General features: G+C 39.1%; 2 protein-coding genes across 4 annotated transcripts in view; one reads left to right on the top strand and one right to left on the bottom strand.

Annotated features, from left to right (window-relative positions):
- The window catches only part of dph1 (diphthamide biosynthesis 1), a 123,830-nt gene that overhangs the window by 22,448 nt on the left and 88,896 nt on the right, over nt 1–12,486 (top strand). For all 3 annotated transcript variants that reach the window (XM_077722278.1, XM_077722277.1, XM_077722275.1), the window contains exon 2: nt 4,995–5,105. The gene's annotated coding sequence lies outside the window, so the exon portion shown is untranslated. The remainder of the gene's footprint in view (nt 1–4,994; nt 5,106–12,486) is intronic.
- The window catches only part of rtn4rl1b (reticulon 4 receptor-like 1b), an 81,581-nt gene that overhangs the window by 11,722 nt on the left and 57,373 nt on the right, over nt 1–12,486 (bottom strand). The window lies entirely within an intron of this gene.

The following is a 12,486-nucleotide window of genomic DNA, read 5'->3' as shown; positions in this document are numbered from 1 at the left end:
TGAAATGTTTCCTGCCTACTCATCTCTACTTTAAAACGTTGCCCTTACACATTTTAATTGATTCCGTTTCTGTATCCCGAAAGTACAAAGCGTCAAGCCTCGTTGGACGTAACGCGGTCGCTGTCTAGCGGTGATTAAAGAAAACACGGCCTGGCTGTGAGAGATATCGCCGTGGCTTACGGGATTTAGTGTGCCACGCGCGAGTCACAATAGCCCAAACCCAAGATTTACTTCAAAGGTGCCATCACCAAAAACCTCGCAACATCCGGGGCGTCTCTTCAACGTTCTTAGGCCTGAGTAGTTGCGTCGGAAAATGATGCCAAAATACTTCATCTGATGTTAGCAAGTCTCCATTTTTTGTATTTGTCATGACGAAGAACCCTATTGGGCTGCGGGTGCACCTCCTTCCCAATTTTCCCTCCACGACAACACTCATGGCGAGTGCCTCTAAACGCAGGCTCCATTGAGAAGTGGCATCATTTTCTCCCCGTAGTCTAATTCTAGCCGTGTGATCAGATTTTTCAGGAGCTAAAAGGACAACATCATGGGTCATGAATGGCGCCTAGAGAGATGTCAGACTCCATCTTAGCCATGTGATGAGATATTATTCCCTCTCCAAGCCCCCGGAGGGCAAATAATGAGACCAAAAGTCGAGAATTGAAACAGAGTGCGAGAGAGTGTGAGCAGAATAGACAGTGGAGGCTTGTTTACGGTTGAAATGGAACAAAAAAGTGACGTTTGAAATGGAGGGAGAAGAGGTGGTAATTTAGCAGGACATAGCTTGGATAAACAAAGAAAAGTATCATTGCCTTCCCTCTAAGGACACAAACATCAATGTGGGGTGTCACCCATTCTTACAATTGTACTAATATGACGTATCATATAATATTAAGTTTTCTGAGTTGTGTTGAACTCGGTAAACAAATGCAGTCTCTTTCCTTTTAGATTAAATGTCTGTCAAATAAACTAAACCATTTTAAAGTAATTAACAATATTATTTTTTGAAGCTGTTTGTGGCTGTTTTTTACATAAATAAAGACATTCTCTCATTTACTTATAAATTAAACCAGCTATTGTGTAAATTAAGTAAATGAACATCAAAACATGAGGAACAATGCCACTTTTAATGCAGTTTTCAGAAAGATGGTAGATCTTGCATTATGCATCTAAACAAGTGTAGTTCACACTGAAACAGTGTTGTTGTTTTTATGTTGAGTCAAAAAAACAAGCTGAGATCCTCTCCACTGCACAAATCTACTTCTTAGGTTTGGAGTCAGGGAATAACAAAAGTAACGGACATGCACCGTCAAAAGCACCAGAAAGTCAAACTGCCTTAGAAAACACTCGTTGACAGCAACAATGTACGAATACCAGACCGGCGTCGGCTCTTTTCATTAACAAAACAACACTTGGCTGCCTCTGAGGATCTTAACTGTATTTTCTGCCAAAGTGGCAGCATTCAATATTGACTGGAGGAGAAGAAATGGCTGTGAAAACAGTGTTAGATCAGGTCACTGCCTAAGGAGTAGAATTTTGTAATATATATTAATGCAGTATTAGGTTCAGCATGAAAGGAAAATATGTGCTATTCTCCTGGCGTCACTCAAAATGTTTTTGCAAGTAAACTAGCTTTGTTTGAAAGAAAGTCAGGTTTTCACTGTGCATTGTAAGATCATTATAGTCCATGTTATTGACACAGTATATGAACGTATTGTATGATGAGACTGTAAGGAAACAATAGTAAGCCTTCAAGTACTGTAAAACTGGGTATGTAGTCAGTCGTCTGTGTTCATGTGAGCTTCAAACTGAATATTTGGCCTCTATGCTTCTAAGGACTAGTGGTTGTCGTTAGTAAAAGAAGCCAAAGCGACATGTATATCATCAAAATATTTTGTGTTGGCCCAAAAACACCAAAGCATTCAAAGCAAGTGGATATGTCACCTCTCAAATGTCAAGCATTAAATGATGCCAAAATTTAAGAGAAGGGACGGCAAGATCCATTTAGGGAGAAAAAAAAAAGAAGAAAAAAAATAGTTCAAGTTGACTGTTTGTCTTTCCATGCGCAAGGCAAAAACTCCTTCACAGCAGAGCAGCCAAGCCTCGCATTCAGTGAGTGCAGCACTGCATGCCGTCCCCACCGGGACCATTATCTTCACACCTCTGTACCCTCGGCGCCTCCTCCTCCCTGCGCCCAGTCTCACCGCAAACCTCCCATCACCACGGGTCGGGTCCTCTCGGAGGTCAAACTGGGCCCCAGTCAACCATGGGGAGCTGTAATGGGAAAAATCCCAAACTCAAACCCGCCACGTTTGCAAAAGCGATTCTTTCTGTTGAACTTGACAAATGGCACTTTTACACGCTGTGTGCGTAGCACGGACGGATTCAATTTACTTTCTTCTTTGCGAGTAAATGAAGAGTGTAATTGGTTCAATGTGTAATGTGGTTAGCACGTCCGCCTCGTAGTTTTGGGGTCAAGGGTTCGAGCCCAAGTTGGTCCTCACTGTGTTCTTGTCTGAATTGTTGTCTCCATGGCTGGCAACCAATTTGGGGTGTCCCTTGTCTACTGTTCATTGTTGGCTGGCATAGGCTCCAGCACCCCGTGATCCTTGCGAGGATAATCATTACAAAAATTGAATAATAGTAAAATGTAACATGAAGAATGAGGACAATAGATTGCCTAGAGTCCCAAGTTTGTTTATCTTTTATCCCCAATTCAAAATTAATATTCTTTTATTGGTTAATGATTCTGTTTGAAAATATTGGATTGAAAGCTCTAATTCACTTGCACATTTTTTCCACATTTTTGTCTTGTGCAAGTTAGGAAGTTTTTTTGTTTTTCTTCAGTTGGATGGAAAACTTCAACTGTGAGTTGCAATAAACAGCTTGAAGGAGGCACCTGGCCTCGTTTTAGAAGGATTGTTCGTGACCTGCCAAACCATAGCTTGTTGTGAAATTCGCTGCCACCATCTGTTGCTCGCATCTCAAACTTCTATTTCCCTCAAAATGTCTCCTCTTTACAAAAATGTGTAAGTTGAAAATGTGTATCCATGGCTACTTTTGCCTTCAATGAGGCAGTACTTCCTCAACAGTGGAAACAGTGAGGTAGAAAGCAGGACTCGTTTTCAGAAATGGGAAGCTTACAAAAGATTTACTTGCTAGTTTAATTTCACACATGATCGATTGGTATGCACTCTAGAGACCAAACTATTGGTTGTATACAAGCAAGGTTCGAGAATGTGATGTAGCTTAGGCCAAATGTTCGGAGTTGAAGGGGCAAATTGGTCGCTGGACTAGTCGCTGTACAGTCACTGTGCACATAAAGAAAATTGCCATTTGCATGGTTGGACAATTTAAAGTCCTTGACAATGCATTGATTGAATTTGGCAATGAAATGTGATCAGTCACAGCAAGCCCTCCTGTTTGAAAATAATTGGACATCTGTCATTGTCAATGGCACTCATGGAGTCAATAAACGCATGTAGGAGAAGCTTACTCAAGGAGAAGGGTGTCCTCTTTAATAATGCTAAATATATGTCAAGAAAAAAATAATGATGTGATGACTGTTGAAGATAATTACATTCTATTTAATGCGGAATTTAGTGGCAACATATCCAATTAGAATGGAAATAATCTCAGTGGGATTTCCAGAAAATTCTTACTTAATCATCTGCTTTTCAATCCAAAAGCAAGTGTTTTTTCCCCACTTATACTTTTGTCATTTTGGTCTGTAAAATTAACTTTAAATACACAACTGCCAATTTTTTTCAACATAAATATATCTAATTATATATAAGGCCCAATTCCAAAAATGCACAACATTAAATAAAATTAATTTCCAAATACCATGTTGACCTGGCACCTTTATAATGTACACCTATGTTCTATATAATGTGCTAAAAAAATGCCTTTTCCTTATTATTACACATTTGTCTGTTTCTCTGGTCAGAATAATAGTAAGTCACTGCATCATTCTCTTTTGCATTGAGACACTCCAATATCTTTGTTTTCATTGTTTTCATTCCTCGGCCTCCCAATTTACTTGTTTAGAAAGAGAGCGAGTGTCGTAATTAGAGATGCATCGGGGGAGCTAATCTCTATTGTTAGCTGTTCAAAGGGTCTAATAGTGATAATAGCTGCGTTGAGCCAACACACCCTCATTCACCAGATATGATGCCTATTGTTGCAAGAGAAGCTTGAGCTACTCAGCTGTTTTCTTGCGCCAACGCAACTTCCAGTTATGGTCGTTTTTATTTCCCAGAAACAAAATAGTTCACACCGAAACAGAAACTGTCAGAAAGAATTTTCTGTTAATTTTTATTGTACGTTACCAAGCCATTGGCGGGTAACCCTTTTTCAGGATGTAAAACCTACCTCTTGCCCATTGTTATACTGCGGTTATGGCCCCTCAAGTAAAATATTTTTGTATAATTATGTAACATTAGATATATTTTTCCTTTGCTTTTGTGTTATTGTCTTTAGCCAAAGTGGCTTTTTCTCTTTTTCCACCTTTGATGGGGTCGAGGCTTTATTACTCTTGGATACGTTTTATTATTGATTCCTATTTTCATGTGTATTGAATTGTGTGTAGTCATTTAAGAGATAAAAAAAAACATAAAAAGAGACCTGACTCTGGCTTACTTTGCCCCGACTCTTTTTCCTGTTCAGCCTCAGTCACGCTCTAAAGTTTTTTTTATGGTAAATTTCATAGTATTTAGCTAATTGCCTGTCATTGACTATGATTTATTACACAATTAATTGAACCTGAAAGACTGGCTTTGAATGTTCATTTTTCAGTCCCCATGGCGGCACTAGTTGTCCAATCCCTCTTTCACTGTAAATGGATTGGACATCTAATGTCGTCAAAGGCAGCCGAGGAAAATGTATGTCCTCTCAAGGAGAATCACCAACCTGGTCGGCTGCTCACATTGCCCGGGTCAAACCCACCTCTGACTGCACTCATTTTATAAGTGCTTTATCTTTTGTTTGCTTTCCAGATGTTCTGCTCTCCTAAACACATCCCACCAGTTTTTTTCTCCCCCCACCACTGTTGTTTCCTGCTGAAAGAAGACACGTAGGCGGCCAAGAAACAGCATGCAAACCAAAAGGTGGGTGGTCCGTACTGTGGTTTTGCCCACAGTTCGTTAATAGTTATCTTTCCGGACGGAAGGAGCGGAGGATTAGTATCATGTTAATGATAATTAGAGGTAAAGACAATGAGCACATTTCATGGTGGGGTAATGAAGCGAGAATATCGCGCATGTTGCAAAGACTTGACTCTGCTCTTTATTCATGATAAAGGCTTCACATAAAGTTTTATAACTGCGGAAAGATAATTTTTTTTTTGCACGATACTGAATAATTGAACAGCAACGCTGAAGAAAAAGCCTTTAAATGAGAAGATCTTGCCTTGTTCTAAAATCATTTGCTTGATATCTATACTAACACTTTAAATAATCCTATAATCTAAAACTAATTTTACATTGTTTGTGCACAAATGGCTTTAATTTGCATAAAATTCGCATTTTCATTTTACATTCCCAATATTGCTTTTCTATTACTGTAAAGTACCCACAAAAAATGCAATGCAAATACCCTAAATGTCACATTTTGTCATTTTGTCACATTTCATCAACACAAATACCACAAGTAAATATTGAAAAGAAGCTTATATTGATCACGGAATATTTATATGTTAATTTTATTAATCTCGACCTAATACTGCTACACAAAGTGACGTTGGTTGTGTGTCAATTATACGGTGTTATGAGAATTCTTCATTTCCTTTAGTTTGATCCTAAAAAATCAGAAATGGATGCAATAATTAAAAAATAATGCATTCGACACGGAATGCTTTGTTCTCGTCCCACTTCTGAGCCAGCTCCTTACCAAGTCTTAGCACTGTCAAGTTTGAAAAGAATGCACACAGTTTGTTTTTTTTCTTCAAATGGAAAATCAAATGAAAATGTTTTCATGTTGTCGGCCTTTTCCCTCTAAGCGAAAGAGGGATCTGGTAAGAGAAAATAAACTAGTTTGCATCACACACACACACGCGCTTCCAAGCACAAGCCGCTTTGGGTTGTTTTAATTTGCCCTTTTAATGCATAAACTAGCAAGTGGTTGCGGATTGTTTTAGAATTCTGCAAATGGATGAGATTTATGTTCATTTTTTTTCACTTGGGGAAGCAGAAGTTTTTTCAATTGGACTGTTACTTTGGGGGGGCAAATTCTGAGTCAGTAATTTAGCCTTTTGAACAAACCAACTACATTATCAATTAAAAAAAATGATTTTTTTGTATGAATGTTAGGTGTGTTTTTTTTAAGGGGGGCTGGAATAAAGTTTGTTATCCCAGTGTAAAAAAAACTAGAGAAATCGCAAGCATCTCTCGAAACATTACCATATTAGCAATGATGTGCACGTTTGAATTTCAGTTGCCATAAAAGTAGCAGGAGTGCTTTTATTCTGCTGGTAGATGGTGAAAGAGAATCTGTGAGGAATCAATGATTTGAGATTGCATGCTGAGTGTTTGTGTTAACTCCATACTTTCATCAGGAATTCAATTTTTTGAAGCATCAATAACGCTGGCGGGAATACACAGAGGAAGCATCAATTCCAAAAGAGTTTTCTTTCATTTCTTGCACAGAAAATGGCCAGATACTATAAACTAAAAGTTTTGAAACTCTGTGTTAGGTATTAGTTAGCTCAGGATTTGTTTTTGTTTTTTTTCCCCCCCCTTGGGTGACCTTGCGATTTCCCATTTAAGTTCACCTGTCGTTTCCCAGCTCCCGCTTGCCTCCTCTTATGTGACTTTTTTTCTGAAAAATTTCATTTCCAAATGGATAACAAGCTTAAATGTGATCAGTGAGTGCAATGTGAAACGTAATGCAAAGTTGCCTCTGTGGTTAGTGATCAGCTGGCATGACATTGAGTTGATAAACTTGTGACTTGGATTTAAAATGTTCCATCTGATGCAATGTCAAGTAGGAGTTTTTGCTGGTACTGGCAGGTGGATTTGAACTGGAATTTTTCTCGGTTTACAAAGCCTCAAACATCTGACAAGCGTATATTATCTCAGGATTGTAGATTTTCTTCTCGTCAGCTAATGATTTCCTCTTTGGAAAAAACACAAACAGCCCTAAAGATAGTTTTTTTCGGCTTTCAGGAAGTCCTAAACGAGTGTAACCGTATCATTAGTAATCAACACAAAAAGTGCCTCTCTTTCATTTGTCTGGCGCGTTGATGAAAGTCAGCAAATGGCGTGTCGCGATGTTTTCTCTGCACTCCTACATTTGTATTTGCAACTACAAATGAGGTTGTTGGAGCAATAGAAAGCGCTGATACAAACGCTTGGCTACTTTTCTGCTGCTGATGGAAGTGGAATAATTATGTTGAATCCATAATAGCTGTAAAAGGCTAATTGGCAGCAATAGAAGTCGAATCCATTTGAACAGGAAGGTTTTACTTCTCAGGCAAATTTTTCTTTGTAAATAACACATTTCACCACACATTAATTCAAACTGCTTTACATCACATGATAATCAAGATATTTGAGAGATTGAAACAAATGAAATAATACGTAAAAGCCCAATTAAATCAAAATGCCTTATCATGAAAACATTTAAATACAACTAAATAATAAGCAAAAGTGCTTCATAGTGGACAAACTAAAACTGTATTGCTTTTACCTGTTTTGTAGACTAGCAGTAGGAATTTATCGTATATATTTTTTTTAATATATAAATAGTGTTGGATAGAAGACAAGCAACATCGCAACAGGCGATGCTGCTCCTGTGGCAAACATTAAACGGAACCCCTTTAATAGCATCTTTACGGCACTGTTGGGAAATGTTCCACTTTGTTCTCATGTTTTCGTGGACCCATTTGTCATCTCGCCGATGAATTTTTAATAACAATCATGGGAGTTGGAGATCAAAACTGGCCGGCATACGCAACAGCTAAGTTTCTTGGAAGAGATCTAGTGAGAAAAAGAAAAAAAATCCTCTTAACTTGAAACAAACTGCACTTCCTCTGAGGCTTGATTGACTGCTTGAGAATCTTGACGCACCAACATCTTCCATAATTACATGAGCCCCCCCCAAGCATCCGCATGTTAACATGTGTTGTGGGTTGATGCAAACTTGCAACCTTCAATTACAATGATCCAGTTATTTATCTGAGCAGTTAATAAACTGTGTTGATCAGCCTAACAAGCCACATGTTTAAAAAATACATGTTTATCCCTTTAAAAATGTTGACCTAAAAGCTAATTGTTTTCTCCGGGTTCCCTCCCATAGCCCCAAAACATGCCTGAATGGTTGTCCATCTTTTGACTGGCCTGTAGTTATGAGATAGGCTCCAGCACCCCATGTCCAAACTTTGTAAAATAAAGAAAAAAATCTCCATCTTCAGTCAGGAAATCACAACGAAAATAGCTCATTTTCTCACATTGGATAATCTTATAATATAAAACCACATTTGTGTGCAAACTTATTCAGCGCTTTTAATTTTGAGGGGAAAAAAGTTTTTAGTTTTTTCACCTTGTTGAAACCACTGCTGTACTAATAACCCTAATCACTAATATGGCTATAATATTAACACATTTTCGAGTTATCCAATCTGGGATTCAATATCGGCACAAAAAGACTGGACATGAATTGACCTACAAAATGATGTGAACAGGACATCCCTACAACATACTATCAATAGTAATTTAGGTACTTTAAATTAGTTGCTTCCATGAGCTCCTATTTTCTAAACACCATGTTTTTTCTTGTAAAAAAACAGAGCAGAATTACAAGGCGAATTTTGCAATTTAGCTTCCCATCTGTCAACAAAGGGCAAAGGCCCTTCAGGAGTACAGTCAAATTTATTTTTGTTGTTTCATTGTTGCCCCAAAGCTCTTAGGCCTTAAGCATTACCCCCACTGTGCGTCCTCTTATGTTTTCAGTCTCAGCGGTGTCACTTTCACTCCCCCTCTAAATTGATTCGTTGGGTGGGATTTAAGTGGGATATATCAGGGAGCCCCTTTCTCCTTCTCTCGGTGTGCGGGGACATGAATAGGCTCTGGAGGAAAAGAGTCGCCAACGAGCTCAGCACTTTGTCCTATAATGAGATTGGGAGTGATTTAAGCACAAGATAATTATAGATTAAACATGTAATCCTAATGCTCGGAAGGCAGACAAAGATAGTCTGCGAGATTAACTTGTCGATAGCAGGAGGATTGGGGACACCTGCACTTCTTTGAATGTGACTGAGACATTTTTTCAGGGAGGTTTGAAATTTAATTGCCCGGTTGAGACGTCGTAGGATAAGGAATTCATTTAAGTGCAGGATTTGTCTTGAATTTATGTATGTATATAGCCTGTGGTAATTGGAGCACAGTGTGAGAATTTGGGGTATATTGGATTAATTTCATTGGGATAGTAGTTGCGATATATTCATTATGCACCAGGGATGAATTGGTAGTGGTTATGTGTTTCAAACAGAGCTTCGTTTTCTGGATTCAGTGTTTATCGCTCTCACCAAGATGGGCTACTCCAACGTTTCAGGAACATGAATCCTTTGATTGTGGATTGTTTGTCATTGTTCTTTGCTATGAGTGTAGACCTTGCTACACTGAAGTCGACTCCAGTTCAAGGGAAAAAGCAAATGGCTTTAGGCATGATAATGCACTTTTGCCTCATGCTATCAATTTTATATGTTAGGAATGTTGCATGTCATGCAGCGACTGTATGTATGCTGTCTTGGGCTGTCTATTTGAAAGCAGGGCAGTGACACTGTATGAGTGATGTGTCCGCCGGGAGCTCAGAGATGCATCAAACTCTCCTAATTAAACTGAAGGACCAGCAAGGCTTCCAAAGCAGCTGGACTATTTTTGCATGAGTTATGTAATGGATCCTCTTTGTGTGTCTGTGTGTGCGAGTGTGTGTGTTTGAGGCCTGTGTGCGTTTGCACATTTTGTATCTTGATTAATGACGCTGCACTGTGTCAGTACTGATGACAAAACACGGACAACAGTGTCTGTTTTTTTTCTTTCCCCGAAGTGAAGACACAATGGCTTGATTGAGTTTTCTCTTTGTTGCCGCCGATTGTTTTTGACAGGCAGCCAAAACATCGCGCCTCGCTATTGACAGCTCTTACGTTCAGTCAGTATAAGATTACTTTAGCTGTTTATCATCTGCAGCAAATGCTGACTTTATGAGGTCTCACATCAATCTCTTCATGTGAATATTTTCCTCTCTCTCAAGGGCGGGGGGTCTCAAGATACGCAATGTAAAACACAAGGTGGCACTGTAACCCCTAATGAGACTGTTAACAGAAATAAATGGTTAACAATTAGAAAAGGCAATGACATTTATGGTGGCCAATGTAATGGAGAGTCATGACTCAAACGGAAACTGCAAGTTATGCCTCTAAATTTTCCATTGGCGTGGATGTGAGTTTTATTGGTAGCCTTGCGACTACTGGCTGACGATAAATCCAGGTTACTCCACTCTCGACAAAAGCATTTCCTTTTTTATTTTTTATTTTACCTGTCAATATGACAGCTCAACAGAACATTTAACTCTCATTTTAGACAGGAAGGATTCATTTCGGATGATTATTTGGATGAATGCTTAATTTTATTTGCATCTTTGTCCCTATATGATAGTTTTGGTACATATGCAGTAAAAATGTGACAATAAATTATTAAAAAACATTTTGCTGATCCAACCAATGTCTTCGTGCAGTTGGGTCCATTACTCTACTTGACCTGTTATCACTGCACTCGCTTGACAAAATGACAACAAATTGCACACACACTGTAGCTAATATTTACAGCTGCATACACAGAAACAAACCGACCCCCAACTGTGGGCACTCCCTTAACACACCCTGACACATGCACACTATTCGAGTGTTTTGACAGATTGATGAATCTTTTATGTGTTTATCCATTTTAACTTCATGCATAGTGTATTATTCAAGTGGTAGTGTGCGACGTGCATTAACCCACTCGGATAGAGCCCCTATAGACTCGGACAGAGCAATGGTCCCACTACAACCCCCGCCCTTGTTTCTGATGGCCATATCTGGCAGTCCATCATCTATCGTCATCTGTTCCTAAGCCACAGTTTGTTTTCTCAGCTTTCTGGACCCATCTTCTACAGTCTCTACTTGTTAACTGGTTTTCAGTCAACTTCAAAAACCGATCTTGCTGTCGCTGTCCTTCCTTTTTTTTGGCAAAGAGTTAGCGGAAAGCACAAAGTTGCCTTGAGTTTGGCAGTCAGTCTTTTCTCGGTCTTGGACCAATGCCATTGTCGCCATGACAGTTATGAACTATGGTGGCAGCAGAACAACACCAGTAAAGGATAAAGCAGGACCAAGAAAGCGGGACAGCGCGTAAGCCCTGCCGTGCATATGCTCGCCAGCTAGTCAAGGGATAAAACAAGTGAAAACAACAGAAGGCGGTGTCTCTGTGAAAATGACATGGTTGACTTTTTGCCTTGGAAAGCTTCTGCGAAGCACGAGTCAGTGTGACAGGACACGCCAGACAAATGCTGCCTTATTATAACCTCCAATGCCAATGCCCATTGCTACTGCTTGTTATACACCATGGCTGGTGTCGGGCCTCTGGTTAAAGCTCTGTCATACTACTAGGAGCGAAGTATTCCCTCCACAGACAGGCTCTATTGATCGCCATGTCATAGGGCATATTACGCTGTCGTCTGGGTGAAGCGACTAACGCAAGGTAGAGTGTGGCCCAGGCCGGTGACCAGTGAGTCCAGTGCTGCTTATGCTGGATTGAGTGTCAGTTGAATATCAACTAACAGATGATTAGATTGGATGGATTGGATTGGTTAACTTTATTCTAATTATTTTTTAAGAGTTTCTGAGTACAGACAAAACAGTACAAACTTAAAAAACGTTTAAAAAAAATAACATAAATCGCCTGGCATAGTCTTTGAGGACACAGTCTCTTTATTTCTTGACCATGCAAGGGCAGTTGGTTTAATTGCCTTTCAGACAAACATTCACACTTTCATTAACACTAGGTCACTATATCTATGTGCCCTTTAATAACGAATAAGGATGAACATTACAGAAATTGGACAAATGAAACATCACTGCCTAAATACACATGCAAGAAACGCAAAAAAGAACGTTGCCTTGAAAAAAGAGCAAAAAAATACAATATGCTAATCTCATGCTTTCATGAATGGGGAACTTGTTAAAAGACGCTCTATCATAACCCATTTTCTTCCAAATACATGAAATATGTTTGAAAATCAGTCCGGGAAATATAGACTCAAGCTGAGAACAAGTGAGTTCTGAATTTATGTATGAGTCATAAGCAAGAATTGTGGAATTAAAACGCAACTTGATGTCGTCACGCCCCAAAATCAGTGCTTTTTGATCAAAACTATTCTGACTGGGAGGGGAAAGTGAACACTGAGTTAAATGAATGCTTTGTAAGAGTTAATTACTCGTGTATGAAAGTGTTTTAG

This window comes from Stigmatopora nigra, chromosome 8 (assembly GCF_051989575.1).
Source record: "Stigmatopora nigra isolate UIUO_SnigA chromosome 8, RoL_Snig_1.1, whole genome shotgun sequence".
Taxonomy (NCBI): domain Eukaryota; kingdom Metazoa; phylum Chordata; class Actinopteri; order Syngnathiformes; family Syngnathidae; genus Stigmatopora; species Stigmatopora nigra.
Note: the sequence above shows the minus strand (reverse complement) of the source record. Positions and strands in the feature narration are given on the sequence as shown.